The sequence below is a fragment of the Marmota flaviventris genome, chromosome 7 (genome assembly GCF_047511675.1).
Source record: "Marmota flaviventris isolate mMarFla1 chromosome 7, mMarFla1.hap1, whole genome shotgun sequence".
Lineage (NCBI taxonomy): Eukaryota > Metazoa > Chordata > Mammalia > Rodentia > Sciuridae > Marmota > Marmota flaviventris.
The window spans coordinates 70,328,503-70,341,141 of NC_092504.1; the positions used below are offsets into that span (position 1 = coordinate 70,328,503).

The 12,639-nt window shown below is 40.0% G+C and overlaps 1 protein-coding gene and 1 pseudogene across 2 annotated transcripts in view; both read left to right on the forward strand.

Annotated features, from left to right (window-relative positions):
• The window catches only part of Aff1 (ALF transcription elongation factor 1), a 187,956-nt gene that overhangs the window by 36,512 nt on the left and 138,805 nt on the right, over positions 1 to 12,639 (forward strand). The gene's annotated exons all lie outside the window — the stretch shown is intronic.
• Positions 7,875 to 8,703, forward strand: LOC114096289 (small ribosomal subunit protein eS4, X isoform-like; annotated as a pseudogene).

The window sequence follows — 12,639 nt, forward strand, 5'->3', positions numbered from 1 at the left end:
TAATCTATGATATTTTCTAGAATTCTGGGTCAGAGTATGAGTTAGTGTCACTTTTTCCATGACAGGGCAAAGATGCACCCACACTTTCAGTTCCTGGGTTGCCAGCAGGTATTAATTAAGCAGCAGTTCAGCTTATCTTGGAACCAGCTGTTCCTTGGTAGGCATTCGTGTTTAAGTGTTCATTTGTCTGTTATAAGGCTGGTAAATTTAAAAATTCACCTTATCAGAAGCTTATCAAGGGTCAGCTGTGTGCAGAGCACTCTGCTGTATTCTTTGAGAGCTATAAGGAGAGTAGCAATACTATGTCTTTAAGGAGTTTATCATCTGTTGGGCACACAGGCAAAAACACTAGTGTTGTCATGGAGTTGCAAGATGAAAATATAAAGGAGGTAGAGATGAATTTTGATTGTGGAGTATGGGAAAGGCTTTATGACAAAGGCAGCATTTGCATTGGGTATTAAAATTTGAAGAAGAGCACAAAAAGGGGCATTTCATGACTATTGGAAAGCTAATTTGGTGATACAGAAGGAGATGGGTCTATTACATTTCCTTCTATTAAAGGAATGGTTGATTACAGCTGAGATTAAAGTGTTTGGGTGCAATAAGAGAGAAGGATGGCAATGTAGCTAAGACCACTTTATCTAAACCTGAACTGTCTCCTGTGGTAGTCACCAGGCCACACATACCTGTTGAGCATTTGAAATGTGGCTGGTCAGAACTGAGATGTCCTGTCAGGATATAATGCATACAGATTTCAAAAAATGAGTCTGGAGAAAACATGCAAAGAAGTCATCTATAAGTGTACTTACAGTTAAAATGAAAACACTTTTACAATAGATTGATTTTTACATAAAACATTACTAAAGTTGATTGCACTGGCTTCTTTACCTTTTTTAATGTGGCTACTTGCAAATTTAAAATTATATTAATAGCCCCTATTATGTTTCTGTTGGTCATAGCTAATCTAGGAAAGGACTAGTAGCCGTAGAAGAGGGATTAAAAGCAGAGCGAATAGAAAAAGTGGGGAAAAGGAAAGGAATAGGAGAAACTGTGTAGGAAAATCTCTGGCACTTGCACAATGTGTTGTTGGAAGAGTACCTCTGAGGCTCCTGACCTTGGTGTTGCAATCAGCTTGTAGGAGTAGTGCTTCCTGGAGGCACTGAAGGGTGGAGGATAATAATGATTTCATGTGGTACCTGTTCATCACAGGCTGTACTGTAGGAGCTTAATGTGGCAGCAAACCATGGTATGGGATTAATGCGGCAAAGTCTGGAGGTGGGGAAACCAGTTAGGTTGGGTCCCATCACACCTGGTTGCTGCAACTCTTGGCAAGGAGAGGGGGAGAACGTGGCTTCTGCTTGCACTCTAGAAATAATTTGCAGAATTGCTTTAAAGTTTATGCTGAATTTTACTTTGGACTTCCCACTTCTGCCTCATTCAATCTCTATTTATTTTTTCCCCTTAAGTTACCACATCATTTATAGTAGGGAAGAAAAATGTGCAAATTATGGCATGGTCAAAAGTTTTTAATATATTACATTTAGATTGGCATAACACCTTATCTTTGCCTTATTATTCCTGGAAGCCAGATTGATTTAGTAAAGAGAAAGGACGTATCCAAATAACAGAATTGCTAAGCTTTATTTTCTAGAATCAGAATGGCAACTGGCCAGGTATGGTGGCACATGCCTGTAATCTCAGGTATTCAGGAGGCTGGAGCAGGTGGATGGAAAGTTCCAGGCCAATTTGGGCAACTTATCAAGACTGTGTCTCAAAAAAAAAAAAAAACAAAAAAGGTGGGGGCAAGCTGGAGGGAAGTAGCTAAATGGTACAGTGCTTGCATAGAATGTGTGAGGCTCCAAGTTTGACCCCCCAGCACAGAAAATAACAATAACAACAACAAAGAAAGTTTTTATGATGAGGACTCTCCTTTTTGAGAACTGATGCTTTTATCATCCATTCATTGAACAAATCCTCTTGAATATCTATGTTAGGTGATGCATTCAAATCTGAGGTCTTGAACATAATAAAAATGAGATCCCTGTTCTACTTAACCAGGGAGAGAGACAAATAATGGGATAAATGCTCTAAGAGGAAGTGAAGGTTATAGGATCACAGAAGGCAGTGAAGTGTCATGCATGAGATTTTTTCTGGTGAGAACCATGTTTTGGTCAGACAAGTTAAATTCTGAGAACTTTGGTAGCTAGCTAAATCAGGGGTTGTCATACAGAAAACAAGCTGTCGGGTTTTGGTGTAGGATGTTCTGCCTTTCTTTCTGGCCTCTGATTCTAGGCCTTCTTTCCTTCTGTGAGTCTGCTGACCTTGTTGCCTGGACTTTTATAATGGGCTCTGGCTGTCTGTACTTCCAGTTTACTGTGTCTCCCTGTGGTAGCCTGATGATAGGTACAAAACCAAAACAGCTTTAAAAACTCACATCATTGCTGCCTAAAGAAAAATACTGCAACACTGCAACCCAACATGAACTCACCTCTTTAATGTTTCTCTTCTTCTCTCTTGTGTACACTATGACACAACTTCAGTTTTTGTTATTTTCTCCCAAGATCCATGCTGCCTTCCCATCTTTCTGTGTTTCTGACCATATTAATTCTTTTAGTTCTTTACAATACTATATTTTCTTGGGGAAATCCTTTTTTTTTTTAAGTGCTAGGGATTGAACCTAGGGCCTCTTGCATGCCCCCAGCCTATTTATTAAGAGTTGCTATGTACTAGGATTAGGCATTGAAAATACAATGGCAACTAAAGTAGGCTCTGTGAAGTTCACATTCTAGGGGGAGAGATAGAAATCAAAATTTAAAAATTGACCCATAAGGGTTAAGGATATATAGTTCAGTAGTAAGGCACTTGCCTAGCATGTATGAGGCACTGGATTCAGTACCTAACACCCTCAGGATCAGGATAGTCTTCTACGTCTATCCTGTGGTAGCATTAATAAAAAAACATTTAAACTAGTACTTATAGTTAAGTATAAGAGTGGCTGACTATCAATAGGGGAAGTATGAGCCATAGAAGAAGAAATTTAATTGAGGAGTTGTATAGTGTGATATATTCAGTGCTAAAAAAGTGTAACACAGAAGGGATAGTCAATAACAAAAATGTTTTTGTTGCCCCCCCCACACACTTTGCCCTGTACTGGGGATTAAAACCTAGGGGTTCTCTGCTACTGAGCAATATCCCAAGATCCCCAGCCCTTGTCTTGCTAAATTGCCAAGCCTAGCCTAGAATCTTCAATCTTCCTGCTACAGCCTCCCGAGTAGCTGGGATTACAAGTGTGTACCACTGGGCCTGACATAAATATGTTTTTTATTTGCCATGTAGTGGAAGGGTTTGGTGGTGGGTGTCTAAAGTGCTTTCTATGCAGAAATATAGAGGTTTAAAACAGTTTGGCTTCAGTTTCCAGAATTTCAATTATTTGGTGTTTCTGATATTACAGTGCAAGGAGCCGAGAGGCAGGAAATGAGGAAGAGAAGTGGGTAGTTAATAAGGGGCTCTGGAAGCTGGGCATGGTGGCTCAAGCCTGTAATCCATCTTCTCAGGAAGTTGAGGCAGGAGGATCACAAGTTCAAGACGAGTCTCAGCAATTTAGCAAGAACTGTCTCAAAAGTAAAAAAGGATTAAAGATGTAGCTCAATGATACTACAACCCTAGGTTAAATACCCCGGGCTAATTCTGGCCCTCCCGCAGCACAAGGTAAAGGGGCCTCTGGTACCAGAACTGAAATAGATATCTGGTATAGCCATGTCTGATATCTAGGACATGGTTTTCATTTTGTTTTTAAATCTCTGTGTCTCATCTAGAGCACACAAATGATGATACCAACTGGCCTTGTCAGATTATTATAAGGATTAAATAGGTGAATGCTTATAAAATTCTTGCCACTGTGTCTGGCACACAGCAGGTGCCCAGTAAATGCAGCTGATGACGGTGCCTGTGGGCTTTGTATTGCTGTTGGAAATGAGCTTTGACCTGTTACAGGCCCACGAAGGCTAATTTGCAGGGATATAACTTGATCATGCTTCTGTTTTTCAAATACAGTTTTAAAGGGAGCCTGAGTATGTATGGAAGGTGGTGGGAGCTGGAATTTCACTTCTACAGATTCTCTGACCTCACCTTTCCCCCTCACAACCTGTGTAATGACTTGTTCCTTCACCTGGTTCCCACAGCGTTTTATCTCCTTTGTGGCATTTTCCCATTGTATGTTCCAGTTTGTGCTTCTTGTCCTGGGCCGAGTCCCCTCAGGGCGTTAAGGACTGTGTGTTAGTCATCTTTACATCCCAGTGCCAAGAATAGTACTAAGCACTGGCACATACAGGGCACCCCAAAAATGTTTGTTGAATTTATTTGAAAGATTTACCAGGGAGTTGCCCTAACTTATAATTCAGGAGAAAGGTCCTCCCATGGAAAAGTCTGGGCTTGTTGCTATGGGAGGTTGTTTTTATTCTTTCATGCACCAACTATTTATCGAGTACCTATGGCACATGGTGCTGTGGCAGATACCAAGGTGAGTCAGATGCATACTCTTCCCTGGGTTTTGTTGACTCTGATAATCTTAATTATGGGTGTAAGGGAAACCATAAATGGTTACTGATAGATTTAATGAGAAAGAAGCTAAGAAGTGGTTCAGTTGTATTGGGGTTTTTGTTTAGATGTGTAATTACTCGATCAAAGAATCTCAGAATTATTTTTTTATGATGTCTTATTGGTGGTAGCTTATTTTTCACTATTACATTTTCTTTTTCTTTATTATGACAGAATCTGTCTAGTAAATCATATACTGCTAAGTTTCATAGTAAACCTCCTTGTTCCTTGGGTTTTAATCCTGAGGAGAAATGATTCCACCTGTGTGGGGTAGGAAAATGTCCTTGTCCTTAGCCAAAATACTTTTATGGGCTCTTGTTACTTTGTCTTGTATTTGGTTTATAATCAGTGTTGGGTATTACATTTCACTAGGGGTACCTGCGTGCAAGTTTTTATTACACCTCTTTAAGCTTTTGGTTAATCTGCCTCTGCTTTTCTCACCACAATTCTCTGGTACTGGTGTACATGTAAACTACATCTCCATGCATTTTTTTTTCTTTTTTAAATAGAAAAGGCAGACATGTTTTGTTGTGACCATTTCTAGTTCTGCTTAAACCAGTTCTCAAACCCAGAACGCTTTTGCTCTGTGGGTCCAATGAAGTGCTTCCCATTGAGTTTGCCTCAGATCCTCTCAACTCCAGTGGTCTTCAAACTCCTGGGACCACTGAACACTCATTCCCTGGCATTCCCATGCTCCTTTGCCTCTGTTGCTGTTAGCACACAGGGGCAGGTACAGGTGCTCCCCAGCCCTCAGTAAATATGCATTGATTAGCTGGGCATCAGTGCACACCTGTAATTCCAGAGACTTGGGAGGCTGAGGTGGGAGATTTGCAAGTTAGAGGCCTGCCAGGGTAATTTAGCAAGACCTTGTCTCAAAAAATAAAAAGGGCTGGAGATGTAGTACATGGGGTAAAGCACCCCTCAGTTTGAACCCAATACTGAGAAAAAAAAAAAAGAAAGAAAGATCTATACATTTGATTTTTATTCTGTTTGCTGGCACACAACTTGGAATTTACTAGTGATAAGTGTCTTTATCATATGCTAATGAACTGATTGATGGATGGCAGCCCCAGCGTAGCTTCAGGATGGGAGCTGTTCACTCTAAAGACCAAGTCATGTTTAGATCAAATAAGTTTCAAGTAATAAAAGAATACAGATTGTAAAGAAGCCTAAGAAATATAGCAACACTGTCACAAAACAATCTTAAATACACCAATTGAATTTGAAAACTGGACATTTGATGATATTACTGGAATTTTATATTAATATTAAAATAATAAGTAATAATAGTTGATATTAAATTAATTTTAAAACATTTTGGATCAGATCAGATATTGTGGTTATGTTTACTTTTAAAAGTGCTCATCTTAAAGTCTGTTTAAAACTGGAAAACCCTGGTCCTTGAATTTCTTTCTCATAAAATGAGGAAGAGGATTAAATGCTACTTTCTCTGCTTGGTTGTTATGTAATAGCCACTCCCTCTTGTTTTCCTTCTCAGAATCTTACATTATTACAATGTGCAAGTAGTGGTGTTGCTTGTGGATAGGGCTTTATTTAATCCCCGTGCAGATACAAGCACTCTGGGGCTCAGCTAGTTGGCCCAGTGGACACTAGCAAGCCTCTCTCTTGTTGCTGGGGTTGTGGCTCAGCGGTAAAGTGCTTACCTAACATGTTCAAGGACCTGGGTTTGATCCTCAGCACCACAAACAAATAAATAAAGGTATTATGTTCAACTACAACAACAACAAAGCCTCTCTCTTTTCCTAGCCACTTGCTATTCTTGAGCAGGGTTTTTGTTTTGTTTTGTTTTGTTTTCAGTGGGGTGGGTACTGGGAATTGAACCCAGGGTCTCACAAGTGGTAGGCAAGTGTTCTACCACTAAGCTACATCCTCAGCCAATTCACTTTTATTTTGAGACAGGGTCTTCTTAAATTACCCAGGCTGGCCTCAAACTCATGATCCCCCCTGCGTCAGCCTCCTGAGTATCTGGCATTACAGGCTTGGGCCACTGTACTTAGTTTGAGCCAAGTCTTGGCATTGACAACCAAGAATTTATAGATGAGAATGAGAACCAGTTTCTGTATTTGAAGCCCTAATTCTTGAATAGGTGATAGCAGATTAATACCCAAGTGGAAACCAGAAGCAGTAACCACTGGAGAGTAATAGTGATTTAGTCCCTCCTTAAGGCTGCATAACTTGTAGAAAAGAAAGCAAGACCCTGCCCCGGGGTATATACAAATAATATCAGGTAACTGGTTGACACAAAAGAAAATAGAAGAAAATTCAAATCCATGGGATTTGTCTCTGGAGAACTGTACACCACACAGAAACACTGAACTTTTTTTTTTTTTTTTGGTACCAGGGATTGAACCCAGGAGCATGTAACCACTGAGCCATATCCCCAGCCCCTTTTATATTTTATTTAGAGACAGGGTCTTGGTGAGTTGCTCAAGGCCTCAGTAAGTTGCTGAACCTGTGATCCTCCTGCCTCAGCCTCCTGAGCTACTGGGCTTCCAAATGTGCACCACTGTGACCAGCTATACTTGAACTTCTTAAACTCCCAGGGTCTCCTAAGAGCAGTTTCAGACTTCCCACTGATGGGTGCCGTCTGTGAGCATCAGTGATAGTCGCCCACAGGTAGTGAAAAGGAGAGGGAAAGAAGACTCTTGCCAATAGTCTCTTGAGTAACATGCTATAGTTGCTGGCAAACTTCATCTAAAGAAAGTGAAGCTTAGGCTTGGTGCAGTGGCCCATGCCTGTAATTCTAATAACTCAGAAGGCTGAAACAGGAGGATCATAAATTTGAGGCCAGCCTCAGTAACTTAATGAGGTCCTAAGCAATTTGTGTGACCCTTTCTCAAAATTTACAAAGAAAACAAAACAAAACAAACCTCAAAAACAACAATAAAAAACCTGAGGGCTTAAGTCTTGAATGTAGGCAGTGTGAGGCTGTCTAAAACAGTGCATTTCCCAGGAATTTAATTAAATTCTGAGAATAAATGAATGGGTGTTAGAGAAACTGTAGGGTTGGGTTGAGTTGGGCTCAGTGGCACATTTTTATAATCCCACTGGTTGGGGAGGCTGAGGCAGGAGGATGGTGAGTGCAAATCCAGCCTTAGCCTTTTATGCCCTAAGCAACTTAATGAGACCCTGTCTCTAAATAAAATATAAAATATAAAAAAGGGCTGGGGATGTGGGTCGGTGGGTAATTGCCCCTGGGTTCAATCCCTGGTACCAAAAGAAGAGAAAAAGAAAAACTATAGGGCTCTTTCCGTGCCTAGAGCAGCCGTGGCTCGTGGTCCCAAGAAGCATCTGAAGCAGGTAGCAGCTCCAAAGCATTGGATGCTGGATAAATTGACTGGTGTGTTTGCTCCTCGTCCTTCCACTGGTCCCCACAAGCTGAGAGAATGTCTTCCTCTCATCATTTTTCTAAGGAACAGACTTAAGTATGCCCTGACAGGAGATGAAGTAAAAAAGATTTGCATGCAGCGCTTCATCAAGATTGATGGGAAAGTCCCAACCGATATAACCCACCCCACCTGTTTTATGGATGTCATCAGCATTGATAAGACTGGAGAGAATTTCCGTCTGATCTATGACACCAAGGGTCGTTTTGCTGTTCATTGCATTACACCTGAGGAAGCCAAGTACAAGTTGTGCAAAGTGAGAAAGATATTTGTGGGCACAAAAGGAATCCCTCATCTGGTGACTCATGACGCTCGAACCATTTGATACCCTGATCCCCTAATCAAGGTGAATGATACCATTCAGATTGATTTGGAGACTGGCAAGATTACTGACTTCATCAAGTTTGACACTGATAACCTGTGTATGGTGACCGGAGGTGCTAACTTGGGAAGAATTGGTGTGATTACCAACAGAGAGAGACATCCTGGCTCTTTTGACGTGGTTCATGTGAAAGATGCCAATGGCAACAGCTTTGCCACCCGGCTCTCCAACATTTTTGTTATTGGCAAAGGCAACAAACCATGGATTTCTCTTCTCCGAGGAAAAGGAATCCGACTCACCATTGCTGAAGAGAGAGACAAGAGACTGGCTGCCAAACAGAGCAGTGGGTGAAATAAATGGTCTATAGGTGATATGCCTAGAGAGTAGAGGTCTTTGTACTTAATTAAAGAAAATATAGCAGGATGAATTGAAAAAAAAAAAAAAGAAAAACTATAGGGTTGGAAAATGGGTTTTTGTTTCTTTGCTGTTTTATCTTGGCCTCCTGATGCTGCTCTACTTGTTTGAGGTTGTTGGAAATAGGTAGCCTACATATGTGCTCCCTTGCAACTGTACATTTGTTTAAGAGAGAGGAGAAATGCTCTTAGTTGAAATTGTTTTGGCCTCAGTGCAATTGAAATCACACACACACACACACACACACACACACAATGATTGTTCTAGATGACACCACCACCATAAACTGCTACTCCTATCCCTAATGCTAAAAATTCTGCAAACTTACTTTCTTTTTCTAAAGGATGGGGTGGACTTCCCTGAACTGTAACTTTAATGTGACTTGCTAATCACCATGAGAGACTTCAGCATTCAAGGTTCCTGAAATGTCTAGTAAAGAAAACCAGACTGGGCTTCCATGTTTACTTCAAATAGCTTTACATCCTTTTCTTTAGTAATTGGAATGATAGATGTTCTAGTCCAAGTATTGAGTTTTTTTTTTTTTCAAATCCTAAACAATCCTAGGGAAAACCAAACCAACCAACCATGATAATACCTCACTCTTTGTCTTTTGCAGAAGCCATCTATTTAGCTGAGCTCAAAAAGAATGTTATGGGTTGAGGATAGAACTCAGTTGGTAGAGGCCCTGGGTTCAATTCCCAGCATCACAAAAAAAAAAAAAAAAAAGAAAAGAAAAAGAAAAGGGTACAAAAAGAATGTCATTTGGGGGAGTGCTTTGGCAAAACATAGCCAGATACCAAAGGGCTGCAAAAAGTTTTGGGTTTCTGTGTTTCCTCAAGAGCATAACAATAGCTTTTCAAGAGAGGCTGCATAGCAGAGTGATTGTGATTATGGACCCTGGAGCCAGCGTGCCAGGGGCATATCTCAGTCCTACCACCCAGCATGACTTTGAGAAAATTTCCCTTCTTGGGCCTCATTTTCCTTATCTATATACAGCAAGAATGGTCATATTGTGCTTGGCTTAAAGGTTTGTGGTAGGAATTATTTAGTATGGGTGAAGGACTTAGACAAAGCCAGGTAAGCTGGCTGTGGTTGTGCACACCTGTAATTCCAGTGACTTGGGATGCTGAGGCAGAGAGATCTCAATTTTTTTAATTTGAATTTATTTATTTATTCTAATTTGTTATACATGACAGATGCATTTCGAATCATAGTACACATATATAACACAATTTTTCATTTCTCTGGTTATATACAAAGTAGAGACACCATTCATGTATTTAGGGTAATGATGTCCATCTCATTCCACCATCTTTCCTACCCCCATTCTCCTATCCAGAGTTAATCCATTCCTCCCATGCTCCCCCCACCACCTCCATTATGGATCAGCATCCACATACCAGAGAAAACATTCAGCCTTTGGTTTTTGGGGATTGGCTTACTTCACTTAGCATAATATTCTCCATCTACATCCATTTATCTGCAAATGTCATGATTTTATTGTCTTTTAATGCTGAGTAATATTCTCTGTGTATATATACCACAGTTTCTTTATCCATTCATCTACTGAGGGGCATCTAGGTTGGTTCCACGGTTTAGCTATTGTGAGTTGTGCTGCTATAAACATTGGTGTGGCTGAGTCACTGTAGTATGCTGTTTTTAAGTTCTCTGGGTATAGACTGAGGAGAGGGATAGCTGGGTTAAATGGTGGTTTCCATTCCAAGTTTTCCAAGGAATCTCCATACTGTTTTCCAAATTGGTTGCATCAATTTGCCGTTCCACCAGCAATGTATGAACGTGCCTTTTTCCCCACATCCTCACCAACACTTACTGTTGTTTGTATTCTTAATAGCTGCCATTCTGACTGGAGTGAGATGAAATCTTATAGTTTTGATTTTCATTTCTCTAATTGCTAGAGATGTTGGACATTTTTTCCATGTTTGTTGATCGATTGTATATCATCTTCTGAAAAGTGTCTGTTCAGTTCCTTTGCCCATTTATTACTTGGGTTATTTGGGGTTTTTTTGGTGTTAAGTTTTATGAGTTCTTTATATATCCTAGAGATTAATGCTCTGATGTGTGTGTAGTAAAATTTGTCCCCATTCTATAGGCTCTGTCTTCACTTCACTGATTGTTTCTTTTGCTGAGAAAGAGCTTTTCAGTTTGAATCCATCCCATTTATTGATTCTTGATTTTATTTCTTGCACTATAGGAGTCTTGTTAAGGAAGTTGGGGCCTAACCTGACATGATGAAAGTTTGGGCCTACCTTTTCTTCTATTTGACGCAAGGTCTCTGGTCTAATTCCTAGGTCCTTGATCTACTTTGAGTTTAGTTTTGTGCATGGTAAGAGAGAGGGGCTCAATTTCATTTTTCTGCATATGAATTTTTAGTTTTCCCAGCACCTTTGTTAAAGAGGATATCTTTTCTTTATTATATGTTTTTGGCGCCTTTGTCTAGTATATATTTATGTGGGTTAGTCTTTGTGTTCTCTATTCAGTACCATTGGTCTACAAGTCTATTTTGGTGCCAAAACCATGTCATTTTTTTATTATACCTCTGTAGTATAGTTTAAGTCCTGGTATAGTGATGCCTCCTGCTTCACTCTTGTTAAGGATTGCTTTGGCTACTCTGGGTGTCTTATTTTTCCAGATGAATTTCATGATTGCTTTTTCTATTTCTATGAGGAATGTCATTGGGATTTTGATTGGAATTGCATCAAATCTGTATAGTGCTTTTGGTAGTATGGTCATTTTGACAATATTAATTCTGCCTATCCAAAACAAGGGAGATCTTTTCATCTCCTAAGGCCTTCTTCAATTTCTCACTTTAGAATCCTGTAATTTTCATTGTTGAGGTCTTTTACCTCTTGCTTTAGAATCTCAAATGTGAGGCCAGGTTCAGCAACTTAGGCCCTACGTAATTTATCCTTATCTCAAAAAATAAAAAACAAAAACCAAGAAGGGCTGGGGATGTATTTCAGTGGTTAAGTGCCCCTGGGTTTAATCTCTAGTATGCACCTGCCACAATCCCCCAAATAAAAGAACAGGGCCAGGTATATGAAGAGTGCTCAGTAAATTCATATCACTTACAAAATTATTCCCAACACCTTGCCTGCCATTGAGCTGGGGCTTTGGTATCAAAGATGATTACTGTGTCTCCCAAAGAACACCTGCTATGGGACCACTATCATGTATGGAAGAAAGGCATCTTTGTGTTAACTTTTAATTTAGAGTATAGGGCCCATTAAGTTGTTAAGCTGTGAGGTTAGAGGCTAGTCAGCTTTGAGGTGTTCATGGCTTGTAAGGGTACTAACAAATCTGTCAGCTGGGAACAAAGTTCCCAACTGTGAGTTCTCACCTTGGCCAAGTTCTAATTGGATTATTAGGGGAAGTTCCCTCCTTTCTGAGAACACAGGCTACCTTGGCAACCTCAAAGACTCTATTGCTAAAAATTTCTCTTATTTATTTTCTTTCTTCCTTCCTTCCTATCTCACCTAGGGCCTCATGCATACCGAGCTACACCTCCAGCCCTGTAATTTTCTTCAATGAATCCTTGAGCTATTATGCCTAAAAATAACTTAGTTAACTCAATAATTTATAGATCCTTGATCATGAAAATGTTTAATTAGATATTAATCAGTTTTTTTTTTTTTTTTTCCAGTTCTGTGAATTGAACCCAGGGTGCTCTACCACTGAGCTACATCCCCTGACCCTTTTTATTTTTTGAGACAGGGACTCACTAAATTACCAAGGCTGGCCACAAACTTGCAATCCTCATACCTTGGCCTTCCAAGTCTCTGGGATTACTGGTCTGTGCCACTTTGCTGCTTATTCTTTAGATTCACTATATTTTCAAGCTATTTAAAATTTTGAAAATGGAATAGGTCTTCCTCTGAGTTA